Raw genomic sequence first — 23,333 nt, 5'->3', positions numbered from 1 at the left:
CTCTTATTGTCTGTCTTTTTTGGTTCAAGAAGCTGCCTCAAAGCAAGACGCTCCCAAATTAAAGCAAACTTAAGAGTTTGAGCTTCTAGTCTGAGTAACGAGTAACATATGAAGTTGCTAAAATGAACTCAAATCCTAATCCTAATAAGTCTCTCTCTCTCTCTCCCTCTCTCTCTCTCTCTCTCTCTCTCTCTCTCTCTCTCTCTCTCTCTCTCTCTCTCTCTCTCCCTCCCTTTAAGGGAAATGCGAAAACTTTCAAAGAGTTTTTTCATGTTTATGAATCATAAATTGATTCATTGTTCAGTTTTCAAGCGAATGTTATGAAAGGTATTCATCTCAGCTAAATGCCTTTGTCTCTTTCACTATATGTAAATACTCTGAATAATGCATTCTTCTTGCTGAATTTGTTACATTGTGCATTCAATTTAGGTAGCTCTCTCAGGCTGGGTCTTTTTTTTCTTCGATATCACAAATTAAATGTGAACTTCAAAAGTTCTACGATACGTTTCCTGAAGTGATGGCTTAATCACAAAGAGGTTTTTATTAATACGAAAGTTGCAGCGAGGTTTGGAGCTTTCTCCCGAGATATCTACATCTCTGATTCCACCGCAATGTCAAATGATGAAACTTTGTCACACAGCTATTATGGAGTGCTATGCCTAGCAAGGTTATGATTGTTTGTTTGGAATTTACCTGTAGATGAGACTGGCAGGGGCCCTTAGAATCCCAAACAATTGCTTTGCCACACACTCTTCTACGTGCGTAAGAAAAAGAAACATTTTTGTCACTTAATATAACAATGTTATGAGGAGATCCTGGAATCCTAAAGGGACCATGTCAGCCACATCTAAAGGTAAATTTGCAAGCATTAGAAGTATGTTTGGCAGGTATAACTTTGCAATAGTTGCGATGGCATTATTGTGGATTATTGGAGGCCCATAGGTCCACAAGGTAAGACCACTTACATTGCCTGTTTCTTTTGCTTCTTATGTAAGGTGACTTTGTATCCTTGCATCCTGTGTGAGAGAAGCTCAAAATATCCACACAATCCACTTGTACTTTTCTAATTCTATGTTACGAGTGGAAAACAAAGATACCCCTGAACTTGACAAAGCAGGTAAATCTATCCACCACGTTACTCAAAGCTTCCATATCCAGGGAAAATGTTACTAGAAAGGTATAAGTTGTTCATTTACTGGAAAGGCATGTGAACAATTACTACCAAAACAGACAGTGCACCCCACTTTTCTGCATGAACCTTCAGCTTAGTTCTGAGTTGTGGCATTGTTCCCTTTATGCCACTTTGCTCTTTTCAGTTTCCCTTTAAGAAGACCAGTCTTCATTTGTGAAACTGAAGTTCCGAGTAGAACAAAACTTTATAACATGACATTTCATATTAGAAGTACCCAGTTTAATCTAAAATAAACTAAACAATTAAACTGATTCATACCCATTTAAGAACTAAAGGTATCTATTTAGTCATAATTCTAAAGTTGCAAATGTGGACTTGACATTGAACTTTATTGGTCAGTCCTTCTCTTTGCCAAATTAAGAGGTTGTGTAGAGAGCTTGTTCAACTTTGGCTGAATCTCATTTGCATGTGTGTTTAGCAACACCTTGTTTCAGGCTTAAGCACTGGTGCAAAAACCCAGACTTTAGAAGCACTAACACATGGCTGCCTTATGCAGGCAGTGGTAATGCAGCTGGTGGGCTGTGGTCACACACAGTTCCCTTTGCCATGGCAAGTGGATATAGACAAACATTGACCAAGTGGGAAATTGCTATGGTGTTCAGGTAAACAGCTGGTAAGCTGGCCACAAGGACTGCCCTGTAAATTGCTTCAGAGAATTCTACCACTCCTGCACTTCCACAGAAAAAAATATATCTTCTGATTGGGCAGCATGCTACAGACAAACGACTTTCCACATGTTTGTATGTACATCTTGGTAAGTAAATGCTTGCTTATATTCACGCAGTGAGTAGTCATTTCAAAAACCATGGAGGCACTAATTTGATTTCAGATCACATCCTGTGGTGGGCATAGGAAGCTGCCTTTTACTAAGCCAGATCACTGGTCCATCTAGCTTACTATTGTCTGCACGGACCAACAGTGGCTCTCCAGGGTTTCAGGCAGGGGACATTCCCAGCCAGAGGATATTCCTGGACATGCCAGGAAATGAACCTGAGACCTTCCACATGAAAAGCAGATACTGTTCCACTTGGTTGTCATCTTTCCACTGTTTGATGAGGCTGATTCAAAGCATTATAACCACCATGAAGACATTGCCTGAAACACTGGTTCATGATACTATTTGCATAACCTAGAGCATTTGAAAGCTATTCATCAAATTGATCTCTCTAGTCATTTTGGAAGTTTCTACACCAGTACCTATGCAGCCTGAAATGCATGCTGTTGGCACGTAGACTCTCCATATGGCTAGCGCAAGCCATATGATGAATGGATTTCAAGTGTTACTACCTACCACATGAAAGCCAGGAGAATTTCTTTCATTACTAGCAGCCTACTTGAGGCTGTTAAGGCTATAATATTTGAATTAAGGCTGAGAGCCAAAAATAATTCTCACAAAAATAATTTTCTGTGAAATTTTTCATTTCTGAGCTCTTTCTGAACTGATGGTAAAATTCGTGTTTCTGCTAAAGAATAGTCAGGGACATGACCTCCCCAGTTTTGCCATTCATGTAGATACAGGCTTTATATTTATTGATATTTTGTTCTAAGAAGCAACTCCCTCTAGTCCTTTTAGCCCATTCCGTCCTTTACCCACCAATACGAGTTGAAAACTAATATTAAGTGAGCTTTTTCTCAAAAGAGAATTTTCTAAGAACTCCCGGAGATATCTCTCTCTCTCTCTCTCTCTCTCTCTCTCTCTCTCTCTCACACACACACACACACACACACACACACACACAGAGAGAGAGAGAGAGAGAGAGAGAGAGAGACAGTATGTAGCAAAATGACCTCCCAAATTGGAAGACACTTTTGGATTCACCCCTGATTTACATTGACCCATAATCTCACTACATTCTAGCTGCAACAAGAAAGAGAAACCTTTTCCCTGTAGCAGCTAGTCATGAAGCAAAGCTCATGCTCCCACATTTCTCTCATCCCAAAGCTCTATGCATTTGCAATGTCTATGGGAGTATCAGGTTCACTGTCTGAGCAACTGCTAGAGAGGAGCTATTCCCCATATCCATGCAGTGAGATTATAAAGGGCCATTTCTACAGCAGAAGAGGTGGGCACGCCCTAGCTGGAAGAAAGCTTCCTCTCCAACCTGCTTCATTGCTAAGAAGATGTACAGAAGCCAAGGACATGCTATGAGCATGGATGGGGGATCCTTGCAAGTCAGGGTAATGTCCTGGGAGAATGGTAACACTGGCTTTAGCAGCCCTAACTGCAGCAACTTAAATGAGCTTTGTGCCAACACTGAAACTCACTAAGAACTTGGTTTTCAGTATGGTGAACGGACAAGTGCAGGGAGGGTGGGTCTGCAGAAAAAATATGGAGATTGCAGAGGACAGGTAGGTGAGAAGTTATTCCATTTTGTTTTCCGTTCAGCAATCTATTTCAAATTGTGTGGCATGTTTGTACATGTGTAAAAGCAACATGTGCAAAGTTATCTCCTCTATTGTTACCACAATGCGAATTCCTAACATGAGTACAAAGTAATGCTTTACCTTATTTGATGTAGTATGAAATGAAGAAAACACCCAACAAGGCATAGGTAGGCCAGAAAGCAAATATTTAACAGCTGTAGAAAATTCACAGGCTTTAAGATTTTTATTACCACTTATTCTGGACGAGCTACATGTAAAGTTTGAAAGGGGGGGCAAGCTCAGCTACAACAACCCCACTATGTAAGCCTGTTACACTTGAAAGATTTGTTCAGAATGTCCAGTGGGAACCTGGAAATCGTAATAATTTGTAGTATCGATTGTGTGAAGCTATGCAGCTGGGGCCCCTAGTGAATAGACAGGAATAGACATTTTATTGATTAACTTTTACAGTCATATTTTCAAGACTCTGCTGCAACATAATTTTCACTTCCCAGCTTTGTGCTGCTGCATCATGAAACTTGGATTCTTCTCTCTTAACATTTACCCACTTGAGGAATAAAGTATGGACTTTTCTCTTTCAGGGCTGGGCATGTAGTGATACGTACACTTTATGCAGAGCGTCCTGATACCCCCCCCCCAAAAAAAATTTCTACATCTAAAGGGAAATATCAGATAAGGAACATATGATTTTTAGACACAACAATTTCATCAACTAACCAGTTTATTGTAGCTCCTATCTTGATCTACGTATGGCTGCTTTTGGCTTCAATCAATAACTGCAAGCAAAAAAGTTTTGCATAGAAAGTGAATTGCCCCACTAGAGTTTGGCTTTGTTCTTCATCACCTTTTATTATTATTATTATTTTTTAAAGGAGCTAGACATTGAAAAATGTAAAACGTGGCCTCTGGGGAAAGCTGTTTTCGATCTTTAGCAGCTATTTTTAACAGGTCTTTTATATGCCAAATTCTTTAATCCCCCATAACACTGGTTGTTCAGCTTTCAAGGAACTGAGTATTGAAAAAATAAAAGCAAAAAAACACCACTTTATTATTTAGTGTATTGTGTGCTAGCTTTTGAAAATGTTCCTTATGTGCTGCCCATAAAATCCCGTTCCCCTTTTGTTGGTATTGCCTTAGTTATTATATAATGAATTGTTATCGTTTTATGAGGGAGGGGGAACCAAACTGTCTTTCCTTTGCCATATTTAGGAATTAGCAGCAGCAAAATGTTAGAGAGTGAAGTAGAGCAGCTGCTGAAATTTCACAGAAGCAGCATTTGAGTTTCACACTGGAGCTACGAAGACAAGACAGGATCTTTCTCCATTGGCCATAATGAAATCCATCATACTTTTATCAAATCAGCATGCAGCATTTTTTAAAAAATTGTTTTCATGGTTACAATGTCATTATGCATTCTCCTAATATTTTTCATCCTTACGTCAATGAACATTATATATGCTCATGAAATCTGATTCTCCTGATATTGTCACCCTTTTGTCCCAAACTATCACCTGTAATCTTCTCCAGTATCACTTTGAACACCAACAGTCTAAAAAGCTTGAATTTATGCTCAGATCACATGCAATTGAAGAATTATAATCTCATGAGACAAATTGATATTTTGTGTAACAAATACATATATGAAGGAATGAATCTGAGGGAACTCACAGCCGATCCAAAAATACAAAGACAATTCAATCTGTGGTTTGTGTTCAACACGTTTGAGGCAGAACCCATCTTAAATTAATTTCAGACAGCTTTTTTTGTCATTTGGGTTACATAATGATACAGAGACCCCATCATTAAACAATACGAATCCTTTTAAACAGAGCTGTCTTAACTGATGCAATCATGGAATCAGCTCCATGATTATAAATTATATACATATTAATTTGCATGCCTATATTTCCATCAGCAAAACTTTACTTTAGCATCTGTTCCCATTATATTTTGCTTAGAACGAGGAACAAGCTATAAGAATTACATCATGTGGTTACATCAATTAAATTACATCATGCACAATATACTTGGCTGACTTTGCCTTTTGCCTAACCTAATGTGGAATAAATGCTTTCCCTTTAAATTGTGGATAAAACTGGGCAGTTTAAATATTAGCACTAGCACCCATAGAACAAGAGCAAAAACTGCAAGGATCAGAACAAGGTCAATCTGGTGAAGCCATCTGTTGTTAGCAAGATGTATTTGGAAGCTTGGAAGTAAGAGCTGGACCATAAAGAAGGTTGATCACCAAATAATTGATGCTTTTGAATTATGGTGCTGGAGGAGACTCTAATACTTTGGCCACCTCATGAGAAGAGAAGACTCCCTGGAAAAGACCCTGATGTTGGGAAAGATTAAGGGCACAAGGAGAAGAGGACGACAGAGGATGAGATGGTTGGACAGTGTTTTCAAAGCTACCAGCCTGAGTTTGACCATACTGCGGGAGACAGTGGAAGACAGGAGTGCCTGGCATGCTCTGGTCCATGGGGTCACAAAGAGTCAGACAAAGAGTCAGACACGACTGAACGACTGAACAGCAACAATTTGGAAGCTTTTGAGGGAAGCATGATAAAGATGGGCAACTCCAGTTTATCCCCAGCCCCTGAATAAGGAAAAGAATATCAGATCTGAATGTGAAAGTTTAATTTAACTACCATGGCACAGATCACTTAAAATAAGAATGCAATTTTTGTGAGCATGATAGTGATGGCTATGAAGAAAAATCACTTGCATAATCAAGATGCAGTCAATTAAACCAAAGAATGTTGGCTTCCCCTATGGGGCCAATGTTTTTTGAATTTTGGGCAGTATGGCAGTATGCCCCCCTTCCTGGCATTTCCCCCTATGCTACATGGGCTGCCTACTTCTGCCTAGAGAACAGGGCAGGAGTCATAAGATGTAACATGAGAGGTAGAAGTGTCCATAGATCTGATTCCCTGCCCAGCTTGCAAGGAAGTGAGCAAGGAATTTCTCTTATGCACACTGCTATGAAAATTCCATCTCATTCTTTCTTAAATAACAGAGATGGGTTTTAGAAGTAGTGCACAGTTTCCCGGAATGGGAAGATACTCTTCCATGCACACCTCTGAAGGCAACATAAGGGTGTTGTCCCTTTCTCCCATCCTTAAAGCAAGAAAAAGAGCCTATCTAACAATTCCGTGGGCTTGGCTATTTATCTGCAGCACTGGTTCTGTGAAAAGTTCCACTCTTTCATAGATTTCATTTTGTTTCTCTCTGCATACTATATTTGCACTAGATAGTCATCACACAACCCCCCAGTGGAGAATCGGTAGCACCACATCACCATCATGGATTTGAACGAAGTCAGAGTGCAGCCCCCGTTGGATGATTTGTACTGACACATCAGAATTCTGGATTTGTATGAAGTCAGGGTAGGGTAGGGTAGCAAAAGAGCAAGTCCTACAGTGTCTGTGGCATAGGAGCAAGAAGGGAGAGACACCAAGAGGGAACTGATGGTGGCTTGAAGCAATGGGAGAGGTCTGAGTAGATTGGGAAAGGAAGAACACTGAGGGGTTTGAAAACAAAAGAGCTCTGAATATTAGTACAGTATGCAATCACATATTTGTGGAAAGTTACCAATCACATTTTGAATGCAATCTTTTTGTTTTGCATATATCACTGGACCAAAATAGACATGCAATTATTCCTTGTCATTAATTGCATTATTTTTCCTAGAATAAATAGCAGCTGTATGGGGTGTGTGTGTCTGAATTGGGATCATGGCATGGGTGGGGGCTACATCCCCTTGGACCCCCCTCCTCCTGCTACTTGCATTTATTTGCAGGAAAGGTCCCATTGCAAATAGAAGCTGGGTAATCTAAGTTGGAACCACACCAGGACAAAGGGTTAAAATCCCCCTTCCCACACACCATGGTCTCAATCCCCATGGCTGCTGTTTTCTTAACAGCATCACATCTGCGTTTGTTTGGGAAAGATGCCAAAGTACAGAGCTTTAATTGTAAATGATTGTACAACTACCATTTACAGTGATAAAACTCAGTAAAATCTTTACTATTTCTAAATGCTAGATTTCTGTTTTAAAAAAACCCCACCCCACTGTCCTCCAAAATACTTCCAGATGCAACAAAATGATAAAGTTGAAAGGAATCTTTGGAGTCTTTTAGTCCAGCTTGCAGTGGCAGCAGGAATCCCTTGACTTAGGCCATACCAACCAGATGCTCATCTTGTCTTATCTTAAAATCCTGTAAAGGAAATGATTCCACAACTTTCCTGAAAGGCTTCTTCCATTGACACACTTACTACAAATCATAGTTCCTGGATTCCGTTGAGACCCAGGAATGTCTATTTGCAAAGACAGGTCCAAATTACTTAAGAAAGAAAGAAAGAAAAAGAAAATATAAAATTAACCTAGACAGATGGACTCGTAAGAGTGAAATACAAATAGCCCAAAACGGGATTGATTTCTGCATAATGTGGTGGAGGAATCCCTCATTATTGATCAACTTTTAAAGCTCATGCACAGCGCTTAAAAAGATAAAGTAAGCAAGGTCAGATAATCAAAGCATTTAAATAGTAAAAACAGCAACTGCCACTGTAGACTGCTAAAGTAAATCCATAATACAAATTGCTTTAGCAAAAAGTGGATGAGCAGCTGATCTTCCTATTGAACTTTTATACTGTTCAGTGACCACACAGGGAAAAGGATTGGGAGACATGGCTTAAAGATCGATATTGAGTGAGATGTAGTAGGGATTCATTCAGAACATGAAAGAATTACAAGTATTAGAGAGTTGAGGTATCTTTTGAGATGTCATCAAGAAAAGATTGTTTAGCTCAGTTTAGAACATCATATGTGTCATATGCACAGTAGGCATTAGTCAAATTTCTCTTTTGTTTTCATTGATCCAGTACGCTTCAGTAGGGTAGCCCAATCTGTCTCAAGGAAACTTTGAGAATGTGATGCTGCTCTATAGCAAAACAACAACTTTCATAAACAACAGGGAAACTGTTTACAGTATTATAATGAAATCAATATCATCTTTTTTAAAAAAATCTTTTTTGAATGTCTAATTCAGTGTGAGCCTTTTGTGCAGAATTATATATGTTCTCTCCAGTTTACCAGACAGCTTTTGTGTGCTAAACTCTTAGATGTGTATTATTAGGCTTTTATTTCATCTTTATTTCTTTAGCCTCTCTTTTGTTTTGTTGCTATGGTACATTTACAAGTTTGTACTGTGCCACATAGTTTGTACTGCTTTTTTGGAGAGAAAAACCTATGTATTATATTGCAGAAAGCTTCTCCTTGGTATACGAAGCAATACCTGCTTGATTCAATCAAAGCTCTGTTGCATTATTCCAGACTGCTCCCAGGCTAACTGCCTGCAGAAAATTGCCTGTTAAATACAAAGGACCGTTTAAAATAACATGCTGGTTACTTAATATTGCTGATTGAAATGTATGACAATTATAGTACAATCCACTTCTATGCAAATCAATCACAAAACTCTCATCGATTTTTTTAATCAATCACATTTGCATCCCTCTCTTTTATTAGGGAGTTTGGAGCACCATACATCAGCCTCGTTGCGTTCTCACAACAATCCTGTGAGGTAGGTTAGGCTGAGGAATGACTTGTCGAATGCTATCAGGCAGGGATTTGGGCTTGCCACTCAAACCAATACTGCAATCTGACTCTAAATGGAGGTGGAGAGCACTATTGGACTAGAATTTATGGGACTTTCTGCACTTACCAATTATAGTGGTATAGTTGTTGTTTGATTCAACCTTTTAAAGAGTGCATTTGTAGCTGATTGTCCATGCGTTTGGTCACAAATAGCTATTATTAAAGAGTGAGTTTTCCTTACCACACTAATGGCAGGTTGCGCCTAAACTGAGGACAGCTCCATAGCTGTAGTCATACCCTTTATGTACCCTCGTGTTCATCCAGTTCATAAATGTCAGAGTTATGAGCATTTGTGTCTTTTTTGTGTTCCATGCCTAGTGTTCTGGAATCCAAATCTTCCCGAGGTATAGAAGGTTAGAAGGGGAACTAGGTGTCTGACGCAGCTATGAAGAACCTGGCTATTGTGATGAAATTTTGTCCGCAGCTAATGCTTGCTGCCATTTGAATCAGGGCCATCATCTCTGCCTGCCACATCTCTCCACTAAACTGAGCTTGCAAATGGACAGAGGGAAGTTGTTCAAAACAGATGTCTCCCAAGCCACAGTTGCCCATCCTTTCCTCTCTATACAGAAGCTAGGATGTTGCTTGTACACATGCCACCAGAATGAAAAAATTGGGATCCATTCTGGGTATTTCAGAAAGGCAGGGTTGTTGTTGTTGTTGCTGCAGACACAAAGTACATTATTCCAGAACACTAACTGAATAATGACGTTTGGTATGTGGCAGCATGCCCAAAACTCGGGGGGGGGGGGGAACAATTATATGACTATAAATGGAATGTGTGGAAAGCCTATCTTAATAATAATAATAATAATAATAATAATAATAATAATAATAATAATAATTTATTTATAACCTGCCCATCTGGCTGGGTTTCCCCAGCCACTCTGGGCGGCTTCCAACAAAATATTAAAATACAATAGTCCTTCAGATATTAAAAGCTTCCCTAAACAGGGCTGCCTTCAGATGTCTCCTAAAAGTCTGGTAGTTGTTTTTTCCTTTGACATGTGGTGGAAGCGTGTTCCACAGAGCAGGCACCACTACCGAGAAGGCCTTATCAGAAGTGGCTGCAGCTGGTGAACCAGCTGGAACTGAAAAAGGGACTCTGCACCAATGAAGCCACTTGGGCTTCCAGTGACAAGGGTGAATCCAGTAATAGCAGGAGTAAGACACAGACCTGCTCCATCAAGAGGAGTACAACCATATCTAGAACAGGTTGGGCCCCTAAGTCCTGGATATGGTATCTGTGTTTTTGTTGGGTTTCAGCTTCAGTTTATTGAACTTTCCCATGCCCATTACCAAATCCAAGTGCCAGTTTTTCACCTAGATAGGCTCACCTGATTCAGGTCACAAAGAGGAAAAAAAGTTGAGTGTCATCAGCATATTGATGACATCTATATGCCACTCATCAGCGGCTTCAGGTAGATGTTAAAGAGCATAAAGGACAATGTGGATTGGCAGATCTTCATACTATAGATGCCATGGGGCCAAGCAGAAGTCCTCCAGGGCTGTTGTCTAGTATTAGTTCAGTAGGCAGGAGTGAAGCCAGCATATCGCCATGCCACCAGCTTCTACACCACAGAGCCAATCCTACAGGATACCATGGTTGATAGCACCAAAAGATCCTCAGAAAAACCAAAACAAAACAGATGGGAAGATGGGAAATATAGGGATGACTATGCACAGCCCATTCTCTATAGTTCCATGGCTCATTCTGTTCCACATCCCAGTTCTTTTGTATCCTGGTTTAACTAAACCCCATTAATTCCATGAAGGGGCTCCACATGATTAAGGGGGAAGCAGGGGTGCCACCCTGTTGTTATGCCCACCTTCCTGGTCTCACCCCTTCATGCATTGAGTGAAGGTCTGAAGGAAGAGCCAGCTGTAGAAACAGGAACATAGGAAGCTGCCTTCTGTCAAATCAGGTCATTGGTCCACCTAGCTCAGCACTGACAACATTGGCCAGTCACAGAGTCTAGGGTTTAAGACACCAGTCATTTCCCAGCCCTACCTGGAGAAGTTACGGATTGACCCTGGGACCTTTTACATAGAAAGCAGATGGGTTGCCACTGAGATGTAGTTTCTCCCTCTGCTGTGCAAAGGCTCCTCCATCTGGCTGGTTTAAATTGTAACAAAATGCTTTCCCTCTCTCTTGAGTTAATAGACACATGAAAGTAGCCCTCAGAGTTATTTCAGTTGTGCACCCCAACTCCATGAAGTTTGGAACAGTTGAGGGGCAATTCACATCCTGCTTTGCTACAATGAATAGTTATTTAGAACTATTATTGGCTCCAGATTTGCAGCATGAATTGCTGATTGCAGCAATTTTAGTGGTAAAATTGTGAAACAATATTCATAGTTGTCAGAAAAAGGTCAGCTTATTTGCATTCATTAGGAACCTGGAGGACCATGTAGCGTGCTTTTTCCTTTGGGATGCTTACAATTATTGATTTGTATACAGCCATAGGAAAAATTAATTAGAATTATATTTCACTTACTACCAGGGGCTGTATAATATAAAAGCCGTACATTTTTTTAAAAAAGCCAGAACCAGAAAATGGAAATACTATTGTTGTTTTTCTCGGAGTGTAACTTTTCTAGTACAGATCTTATTTACAACGGTCTACACTTGTGTGTGTTGAAACAAAACACATTAATTCCAGTGCTGTGAGAACTTTGGTTCCCTTTTTGGTTTATATTCAAATCCACAAAACCCACTACAATCTATTGTAGCATAGAGACTGTGTGCCCATCCACCATCCACCAAAGAGTCATTTCCTTTTCACCATAGCATGCATGGCTATTAGAGGGACCGATAGGTCAATGCATAACTGCTGGTTTGGTCACTTTGGTCTGTAAAACTTGCATTTCTGCAAGTGCCACAAAATGTCTGTTCCACATTTGTTAGGAACCATTCCCTTAGTGTTCCTTTGGAACTCCCTGCCTATTGACATTAGGCATGTTCCATGATTTACATTACTGTACTCCTTTAGATGAAGGGACTTGGGTGGCACTGTGGGTTAAACCACAGAGCCTAGGACTTGCCGATCAGAAGGTTGGCGGTTTGAATCCTCGCAACAGGGTGAGCTCCCGTTGCTCAGTCCCTGCTCCTGCCAAACTAGCAGTTTGAAAGCACGTCAAAGTGCAAGTCGATAAATAGGTACCACTCCGGCAGGAAGGTAAACGGCGTTTCCGTGCGCTGCTCTGGTTTGCCAGAAGCGGCTTAGTCATGCTGGCCACATGACCCAGAAACTGTACGCTGGCTCCCTCGGCCAATAAAGCGAGATGAGCGCAGCAACCCCAGAGTTGGCCATGACTAGTCCTAATGGTCAGGGGTCTCTTTACCTTTACTTTACTCCTTTAGATGCCTACCAAGCATTTCCCCATTTCAGCAGGCCTGTACAGAAACATTGGCCCAGGTTCAACTAATGTGGCATGCTAGTGGAACCCAGTGCTAGGCATTCCTTTAGCACAACAGGGCTTCTCCACCCTGACACCTCACCCAAATCCAGGGTCAGGAGAAGGCCTTGAAAAGTGCATGTGGGTGAGGAGAAGGGGAATCATTTTGTCTAGCGAGCAGAAACGCTTACACTAATGGAACAATCAAAAGAGCACAATGTTGAATCCCCCCGTGGTTTGGTCACATCATTTATTTGTTTTTATTAAATTTATATTCCACCCTACACCCGTAGATATCAAGGCAGTTCACAACATAAAATTACAATATATAAAAAAATACATAATACAAAGAAGAACAAAGACAACCTAATAATCCCCCATTCCATAGCACATTTAAAGGGGCATTGGATATCAATCAGCCAAAAGTCTGGTTGAAGAAGAACTGGTTTGAATAGGATTTTTATTATTATTAAATAAATTGTTGCTGCCCTGGGCTCTTTTGGGAGGAAGATTGGATATAAATTTTACAGGTAAAAAAAAGAAAAATATCCCATGCTTAGTTGTCCCTCACATTAGCCCAGGTCTTTGCAGCAGCAGTGACAGTAAATTGGTTTGTGTAGAACAAAGGTGCAGATGAGAGAGGGCATTGCAAGTAAAACCAAGAAACCACAACTTTGTGAGTATAGAGGATGACACCTATATAGACCACTGTGCAGAGTGAATGGTCACTGTATGTGTTCTTATAGGTATTCACTGTGAGCTTTATGAAGGCTCGCCAAGAGCTGTTGCACGTGGAATCGAAACTACCGTGGAGCACGGAGAAGCAAGTCATGAGGCTGCAAAAAGCTAAGCGCAAACTTGGAAGCAAATGCACAGAGTCTTAAACAGAGGAAGAAGGGCACTCAGATGGCCTCTATTGCTACCCTTGTGATCCAGCTTGCAATTGTGAAATGTGGCCCATGGTTATTGCATACTTCTGTGAACTTTTAACACTTTGAATGGATTAGAGTGTCTTATTTTGATTACATCCACATTGTTCACTGTGATAAGATTAGGTTCTTTAGTCATTAAAAAGAAATGTTTGGCTTAAATCCATTGAATTCAGGCATGCAGTGAGTGGAAAAAATTAGACTGCAGCTCTTCATATTGTGCATATGTGACACATGTTAGCAATTAATCAAACTATAGTCACCTCTAATTAACAGCAATACTAAAGCCAAAATATGGCAGAAACAGATGACAAAAGAATTGAGCGGATAGAATACCGAGAGAGGAAAATATATTCCAGGAACACTGAAAGATTTTTAACTGTGCTGTGGCTCTCTTAATGGCTGTCAATATTTAAGCAGTTATTAGAGAGCTTTTCCTATATTGGTGCAACTTCTGAAAGATTTATTGGTTGTATAGATTTGCAGTGATGGTATATATGTAATAAGGCGATGACAGAATGAAGTAAACATACATATACCTGTTTTGAGGCTTCAGAACATGGCATACTGAGGGAAAGGCTTGAACGTGGGGTTGGTGATTCTCTTGACAACAGCAACAAACTGTACAAAAAGTATAGTAATTTAATTCACTGAAATGATAAACGCTTTCATACATTACTATGTGTTTGAATTTGATTGATTGGTAACCGAATTCTAGAGAGTTCTCGAGCAGTTCTCATATGATTGGCTAATGTTGGTCACATAAGATATTTAGTGAAGGAGAGACTCCATTTACGTCAAAGTCTGGGCATTGGTTTAATTTCCAAAGAAGGGTGGCAGTCATATACTTGATTTGAGGTTCTCAGCTGTGATTTTGCTACCCATACTTCAACACTGTTACATCTGTATAGGACTACTACATAACACACATAGTTAAACAATGAAATTCTCTCCCACAAGAGGTAGTACAGTGGTACCTCTGGTTGTGAACGGGATCCATTCCGGAGGCCCGTTCGCAACATGAAAAGAGTGCAACCTGCAGTGGCACGTCTGCGCATGCGTGGGTTACGATTTGCTGCTTCTGTGCATGTGCATGACATAATTTTGCACGTCTGCAGATGCGTGAGCCCTTTCCGGTACTTCTGGGTTGCTGTGGGACGTATCCTGAAAGAACGTAACATGAAGCAAACGTAACATGAGGTATGACTGTAATGGCCAGCACCTGTTGATGGCTTTACCCTCCATGAATTTGTCATAATTATGTCTTAAAGTTATTCAAGTTGGATGTCAGTTGCGTCCCATTGCTGACAGAGGGGGAGAGCGTGGAGAGACAGGAGGAGGTAATTAGGCAGGAATGTGGAACGAGGGGAAAGCAGCCTAGTTGCAGTAGAAGCCTGAGCTCTGAGAACAAGGAGAAGGAAGGGTGGAGTTCAAGGGAGAAGACACAGACTGACAGTTTAAGCTCGGACTCCGAGGGAGGGCCACCAGAAATAGGCCATCCCATGATGTGTAGGTGTGCAAGAATTAATGAACAGGAAAGGAAGCGAAAGTGGGGCTTTAAATGTGGGAAGAGGAAGGGGCGGAACTCAGACTCGGCAACAGCAAATTTGGAAGCAGACGCTGAGTGACTGAGCCCCAGAGTGATTTGTGTGGGAGTTGTCTCGCTTCTGTGCGAGAGACCCAACCATTACAATGGTGACCACCACTTTTTCTCAGGGAAGTGTTGGCTTAGAAGGCTGCTGCTCAGGTATAATCTGTGATAGACACTTCAAGGCACCCTCCACTGTCCCTTTTTTATCGTTCAACTGGACTTGGAGCAACACCCGCTCAAACAATCCTCTGTAAAATAGGTCACATGACCATGGTTCTATGGCTCTAAGTCCAGTCAAATAAATCAAAAGAGACTCCTTTCTTCCCACTTCCTTATTTTGTCTGTGTTCCTTTCTGTTTGGTTCCGTTCCCAAGAAAACACGTCAAAACATTTTTTTTGAGGTTCAAAGTTTCACAAGTTTCCAGTGTCAGTTTTATGAATGCAATTTGTACATTTGTATTGCAAATGTCCATAGCCATCTGATTATGCTTCTGACTGCAAGAAATTCATATTTAACTGTCTAATGTTTTATTGCAGCAATGTTGCCTTGTTCCATCCCATGTGGGGCCTGATACACGGGAGGATTCTGGTCCACTGCACATTTTGGAGTTAACTGTCCCATTTTGCCTGCTTGGAACCATGTACAGATAGCAACAACCATTACATGTGTATTAAGCATGTATTTAATTGACTGAGCCACACATGGGTCTGAATTGTACTTTTGAGGTGGTCTGAGGGTTTATAAGGAAGGAGATAGTTCTAAGAAGCCATTCCAATAATATCTCATTAAACCATGAGGAGTTTCCTCATGTGGGACATCTTAATGTCACAACCCAATATACTGTATATTAACAAACTATTGTTAATTCGTGCCATAATAAAAACTTTACGACCTGGAGGAAAAAATAGAGAAATTCCTTATGCTTTCCTTATTCATGCTACCTGAAGTAAATAACTGTCTTCTTTGTTTAAAACATACTAATGTAGGAATGTTGTTGAGACTGGGCATGATCATATTTGTATCTTTGACATGTGATCAAACGTTTTCCAAAAGGCACATTTTTTTCCCACCTTAAGCCCTCTTGATACTTTAATGTCTTTGTGAGAGTTTGTCAACCATATTACAAAGACCAGCAAAATGGTCATCATAATGATAAGAAGATATAGGCGGTATCTATATATTGCAAGGAAAATGTTCTCACAGTGGGTGGAATCTATCAGAAGAACTTTTGATCTAGATGCAGAATCTGCTAACAGAAGAGGAGGGTGGACTAAACCCTCCTCCACGTGGTCTGCAGCAATCCCACAATCAGCTCCAGAGAAGTTATTCTAGAACAAGGTAGAAGGTGTTGATGGTGGTGGGCTGAGGGCTGAAGGAGGAATCAGGGGGGAAAATTGCTTCTCTCTACTTCCATTAGCAGATGCACCTGCAAAATCAAAAGGCTCCCCTGGAGTGTAAGAGCACGAAATGGATTCCACACGTACAGGAATCTTAAGAATTGTGGTGAAATTTTAGGAATTATGGGGAAATAAATTGGGAGCTTTATTAATCCCTTAGACATTCCAGGGCTAGGATGGGGTGGGGAGTTGGTGCTGTACTTGGAAGAATTGTTTTGCAAAAAGTGTGACTGTCCTGAGGAGAAATGTCAAGCAACAGGAGGTGGTGGGAAAGTGCTACTCTGAGTATGCTTAGAAAAAACCCCACACAATTCTCTCTCACAACCCAATTTTCTGTGGCATTCTACTTAAAAAAAGAAGAATCCAAATAGGAAAATCAGTTTCTGTTCTGGAAAAGAATGGAGAATTGCAAGAGCCCTCATCTAACCTCCCTTCCACCCTACATGGCATTGGATAAGGTGGATACAGAGGTGGATTTGGGGCAGAGCAACCAGTTCCATCACACTAGGCGCAGAGTCTAGGGGGTGCCACAGGGTGCTGCAACTATGACATAGTGAATTGAGCAGAATGGAAGGTAAGAGATGAGGGTGGGGGTGAATTTTGGCCTTGCACAGAGTGCTGCTGAAATATGAAAGACAAAAGTCTGTCCATGGTGAATAAAATGTTTTCCACCTCTCCCCAGCCTAGGTCTGTATCGTTTGAGCTTCTGCAATTATTCTCTTCCCAATACAACAAATTTCTCCTCATCCAAAAGTTCCTCTCACAGCTGAACCACCCATTGTTTGAGAGGGGACAGATTTACAGCCTTGTGCAAACCTCATGCTTCCCTTTTCCCCACAGAAAGTAACGTTTATTAAGATTATTTATTTTAGTAAGTAATTTATAGATCGCCCTTTGCCAAAAGACCAAAGGGCAGTTTGCAACATAAAGATAACACAATGGCCATACAATGGAAGCACTTAAAAACAATTATTTCAGTACAACTCATAATAAAAGCAGTAGGATTAAACTACAGTAAGCCCACATCTTATGTGAGGGTTATATCTGGGGATCGCGCTTGGAGCTAAAATAGCATATTGTCAAAACCCATTGGGTTCAATGCTGGGTAGGAGAGCCAAAGTCATTTTTCCTGGAACCCTTTTCACCACCTCCTCCTCCTCCTCCTCCTCCTCCTCCTCCTCCTTCTTCTTCTTCCCATACACATTATGCTCAATGAGCACAAGTTAAATGTGCGTGGGCTTGCTGCATTCATATATGACTACAGTCACCATTCTTTTCCTCCAAAAGCATGCTGGGAATATGTGTGTGTCCATCTCAGCAGGAATAACATTCCACAGGCCTGGAATCAGCACAAATGGCCCTTCTATGTACCACAACGCTGTGCACTTCATCGTGCACAAGAACGACCTAACTGCTATCTTTAAGGTACAGATAGTTTGATATGGGAGAAAGTATGTAGGCCTGAGGCGATTCGGGATGTTAAACATGAATGTAAGTACCTTGGAATTTTGGTCTGGGAAAGAACTAGCAACCAATGAAGTTGTTTTAAAATGAGAGTTATATGCCCTCGGTCTGCCACTCCTATAACGGCCTTGGATTTCACATTTCACACTAGTTGCCTTTTCTGAACTGTCTTTAAGGGCAGTCCCACACAGAGCACATTACAGTAGTCCAACCTGCAGGCTACCAGAGTGTGGATGGCTATGACCAGGCTGTCCCTATCCAGGAAAGGCAATACAGTAGTTCCTCAGGATACAGACACTTCAGGTTACAGACGCTTCAGGTTACAGACTCTGCTAACCCAGAAATAATACCTTGGGTTAAGAACTTTGCTTCAGGATGAGAACAGAAATCGCTCGGTGGTGGTGCGGCGGCAGCGGCAAGCCCCATTAGCTAAAGTGGTTTCTCAGGTTAAGAACAGTTTCAGGTTAAGGACAGACCATCGGAATGAATTAAGTTCTTAACCCGAGGTACCACTGTAGTTGGTACACCAGCTTGAGCTGGTCATAAGCATTCCTAGTCGCTGAAGTAATGATAATGATGATGATAATTTTATTATTTATACCCCACCCATCTGCTGGGTTTCCCCAGCCACTCTGGGTGGCTCCCAACAAAACACTAAAAACAGAATAAAACTTCAAACATTAAAAACTTCCATAAACTGGGCTGCCTTCAGATGTAAGTAAGATGGAGCTGGTTGTCAGCTATCAGATGGAGCTGGTTGTCAGCTGCCCTGGACACAGAAAAATGATGGTTCAAGGAGCCATATTTACTCATAAGAGTAAATATAGATGTAAAGAGTAAATATAAGGCTAAAGAATAACTGGCAACTATTTACTTACACAACACAGGACCGTAGGAATCTGCCTTCTAGTGAGCCAGACCATTGGTCCATCTATCTCAGCATTGTCTACCCTGACTGGTCGTGTCTGTCCAGAATTTCAGATGGGATTTTCTCCCAGCCCTACCAGGAGATGCTAGGGATTGAACCTGAAACTGCATGCAAAGCAGATTCTCTACCCCTCCCTTCCTCAAAAGAATACCAAAGAGGTGTACTTTGAAACATACATTTGGGGTTCCAGTTAAAGGCTCTGTTCATCCCCCAATCATCTTGTTGCTTTCTGCCCATTTAACATACATCATAGGACATAGTGGGAGCCATTTAGAAGAGTCCTGTGTATGATTATGAGAGTCCCTCTTTTCTCTATATCCAGAAAAATGAGTGAATAGATTCCTTATTGCAAGGACTGATAATGACTTCTGCATTTGGCTGCTAGTAGTGATTTGATTTTTTTTCCAGAGGTTGAACTTTATGAAGAAACATGAGCAATACTGCAAAAAAAGGCCCAGAACAATCAAATGAAAAGTTCAAACAATGCACTAAAACTCTTCTGTCAGCGGAAAAAAAGAATATTCAGGCTTTGCAGCAAAAAATAACGCCAGTTTATTTGAAAGAAAAAGGGTTGCAATTTTGGAAGGCAAAGGGGCGACGACAGTAATCATAAGAGGCCCCAGCCATCTTAGGGGGGTTGGCTTTGGTGAAAGTCCAGGTAATACAGAATACGCCTGTAATTCCTTTGTGGGTGGCAAGGCAGGGAAAACAGAAATCTTAGCTATCTCCTCTGACATGGACACATTCGAAGGCCTATGAGAGGGATGAAGAGGAGACAACCAGGAATCAGACTCATTTTAGGCTCTGGGACAGCTCAGTCAGGAGAGCATGAGACTGTTAATCTCAGGGTTGTGGGGGGAAAACCATTTCATTGCAGGTGGTTGGACTAGATGACCAGTATCGTCCCTTCCAACTTTACAATTCTATTATTCTATGATTCTGTGTCCAGGGAATACTGAGAGGCAAAGGGAAGTGTGTTAAGGAGAACCTGATGGATGAGGTCAATGGCCCGTCTAGTCCAGCATCCTCTTCTCACAGCCAATCAGATGCCTCAAGGAGGATTTGAACACAAGAGCACTCTCCCCTCCCCTCCAACAACTATGGAGACAGAGTACAGCCTGGGAATTGCTTCTAAGAGTCACCCCAGCTTTTCCAAAGTAATCAACATGTGAAACTTCTCCTAGTTGCCAAGATAGAGGTGGACAGAGATGGATTTGATGTGGCCAGGTGAATTCAGTCTTGAAATTAAGGCCTGGATGGCAGATGCTAATTTTCACTTTTTACTTACTTTGGAGGAAACAGTGGACATGCACCTGTCATAGTTCAGACAGATAGATATCAATATAGATCATCTTTATGTGACCTGCCTCCTCATTAGGAATGCTTGTCTCTTCTCACTCGTCTGAAAATGCAGGATGAAATTTTCAGTGTAAAAATAGCTGTCCGCATGATATAAAGCCATTACTCTACTTTTGATTTATGGTGAGGACATATTTTTTGTGTATTATCAGGGTGCTACCTGCACCAACTTTTCTAGGGCTCCTGGTCAGTGCGGGAGATTTTAAATACCTTCACCTGAATTGAGTTCATGATCCCCTTCAGACCTTCCTGCTGAACATGGGGAAGTCGGCCTGGAGGGGGCCGGACTGGTGGATTCTCGCCCCTCCACCAATACAAATGGATGCCCGCAAGATCTTGTGCTTGGTCTGATCCAGACCTCCACAAATAGCTCAGCTGGTAGAGCATGAGATCCATGCTGTCAGGGTCGTGGGTTAGAGCCCCACATTGGGCAAAAGATTCCTGCATTGCAGGGGGTTGGACTAAAAGACCCTCATGGTTCCGTCCAACTCTATGATTCTATGAAAACATGTCCCTGCAAGCAGAAAGCCAGGGTTGCAGTGGCCTTTACCAGTTAAGCACTTACCTGCACGAGGGGCAAGTGCTTTCTCTCTGTGTGTGAGACAGACCCTACTCTTGGATTTTTTTGGGAGAAAGTGTTAGAGCAAATGGTTCAAGCAAGAGACAATATGGAGGCAGTGATGGCTGCCATCATGAGTGGCTTTTAAAAGGAATTAGACAAATTCCTAGAAGCTAGGGCTCTTGTTTGCTCCTAGCCATGATGTCTATGCTCTCCATGGTCGGAAGCAGTGATGTTTCTGAATAGCAGTTGTTGGAATTGCTGAAGGAGAGTGCACTTGGGTTTCCCAAAGGCATCTAGCTGACAAGTGAGAAGAGATGATGCTGAACTATGGTAGATGGGCAATGGCCTAAACCAGTAGGCTTGTCTTATGCTCTTACTATTTGCATGTGGCATAGGGGTCAGAGAGACATGGGAGACGGTTGCAACTATGCTACTTTGTAATGTGGTGCCCTCATGCTTTCTTTTGTGGGGCGATCTCTTCTGGCACCCACAGCTGTTTGGGTGGAGTGTATGAACTGATCTACTTATGTAGCTATAGACAGGCACATGTGTGCTTAAGGAGCTAATGCTTTGAGGATCTTTACTGGAGACAGTTGCGCACCACAGACTTTATTGCAACAAATACGATTACTCTGTAAATATCAATACTGCTTTGCTTATTTTGGGTGAAATTAGCCAAAACCACTGAATGTCAATATTGTTTTGTTTGCTATAGGGAATTAGCAAGTACCACATGGTTTATTATGATTGGACTATTTATTTACAAAAAACACCCCTGGCAGACAGTAAATAAAACATCTTTGCAACTTGAAGTGCCAATATTAGTATTACAGGGCAGAAAAGGCAGTTAGTTCAATGCAAGGAAAAACTCAGAGGGTGGGATTAAATGATGGTTTCCTCAGAGTAGACCCACTGAACTAAATGATTATGGCTAAGCTATGTCCATTAATTGCAATGGGTCTCTTCTGGGTGCCTGGACTATAAATGCATGAAAGGTCTGATCACTGTTAGCCTCCCCCAAAATATGGGGAGCATGAAAGGGGAACAGTGTGTTTTGCGGTGGGGGTCAGTGCCCATCAAAATCAGTTTCCTTCAGATATTCAGATATTTCCTTTAAATATTCAGAGGAATTGGGATTGGGGAAGCTACTAGCATTGGGGCACTTGTTCCCCTTCACACACACCCTTCAGAGTTGCTTTCCATATGTTGTAACAGATTATGAGCCCAGTTTTGGAACTTCCTTCAAGCACTGAGGGTTTGGCTATAAGCCAGTGACGGCATCTGTAAAAATAACTGCAGCTCTAATTAGACATATTCAACATTATGCAGAATGAGGTGGCAGACAATGAGGGTAGACCGCCTTCAATTCCTGGGGCAGTATTTGTGCATGTTCTCCCACATAAAAAGCTCACTGTATATTGTAAATGAACATATCTAGGCTATAGCTAGGCCAAACTTTCTCCGACGAAGAATTTACTGCCTGCAGAGTTGGCTTTTTTTTTTTTACACAATATCCAAAAATATAACTTCTTGATGTATCTTGAAATGGTATGATACTACTTTAATCCACCACCTTTTTCTGTGTGATGTAACATGGCTCGAAGGATGCAGTTATTGAATTTACGTCATGGTGAATTTGTCTTTGTTCTGGCTACAGACAAGACTGGGTGTTTGAGTCCCCTACTCCCAAAGTCATTATTTCGTGCCTCAGTAACCCAAAGTATGAGCTAAGAGAGGCTAAAATCTGCAAGCTGTATAAATTATGCAACATTAAAAAATATATTTTCTTAGTTTGCATACATTCTGCAAACTCCTTTGCAAGGCTTTTAAACACACACTTCTGAGCCTATCTTGACTGCTGTTAAGGACTTATTTAAATGAATACTGAGGTTCTTAGGATGGAAAATAATTTGTCAAGCCAAAAATTTGCACTAATGCAGAACTGTGAAGCAATCCACAAGAAGTGAAAGTAGCTGACTAGCTGTTATCTCATCCTGCTTTTAATACACTTATAATGCAGTTCTCTCAATAGTCACTTAGTATCACTATGCTTTACAAAGTATCACTATGCTTTACAAATACAAATCAAAAAGAAGTATCCATATCAACTCCTAGGAATGTGATTTATTCACCCATGCATTCCAAAAAAGAAAAGAAAAGAAAAGTATACTACTTTAAAAAGTAAACAATAATTATTCCTGAAGTGGTTTGTAAGCTGCTTTGGGAAGAACTTTGCTTGAAGGTGGTACACACATTTATTAAATGAATGAAAAAAAATAGGTACGCCACTTTCCTACAGGGCCAGCCAGGATGTTTTGCTGCCCTGGGCAAAACTAAAGATGCCACCGTCATCTTGCAACCTGAGGTGGCTCAGGAAGAAAAAGGAGGTGTGCGACAGTGGCCAGCAGGCAGATTCATTGCCTAAATAGACTGCCTCACCCTGCCTCAAGAGCCTTGCATT

General features: G+C 41.2%; 1 long non-coding RNA gene across 3 annotated transcripts in view; it reads left to right on the top strand.

Moving 5' to 3' along the window:
- Positions 1 to 14,693, top strand: part of LOC309374594 — a 21,946-nt gene extending 7,253 nt beyond the window's left edge. For all 3 annotated transcript variants that reach the window (XR_014170637.1, XR_014170638.1, XR_014170639.1), the window contains exons 4-5: positions 9,114 to 9,168; positions 13,388 to 14,693. This is a non-coding gene — a long non-coding RNA (uncharacterized lncRNA). The remainder of the gene's footprint in view (positions 1 to 9,113; positions 9,169 to 13,387) is intronic.
- Positions 14,694 to 23,333: the final 8,640 nt, after the last annotated feature.

Source organism: Podarcis melisellensis, assembly GCF_964234715.1.
Source record: "Podarcis melisellensis genome assembly, chromosome: 7".
Classification (NCBI taxonomy): Eukaryota; Metazoa; Chordata; class Lepidosauria; order Squamata; family Lacertidae; genus Podarcis; species Podarcis melisellensis.
This window is presented reverse-complemented; position numbering and strand designations above follow the sequence as displayed.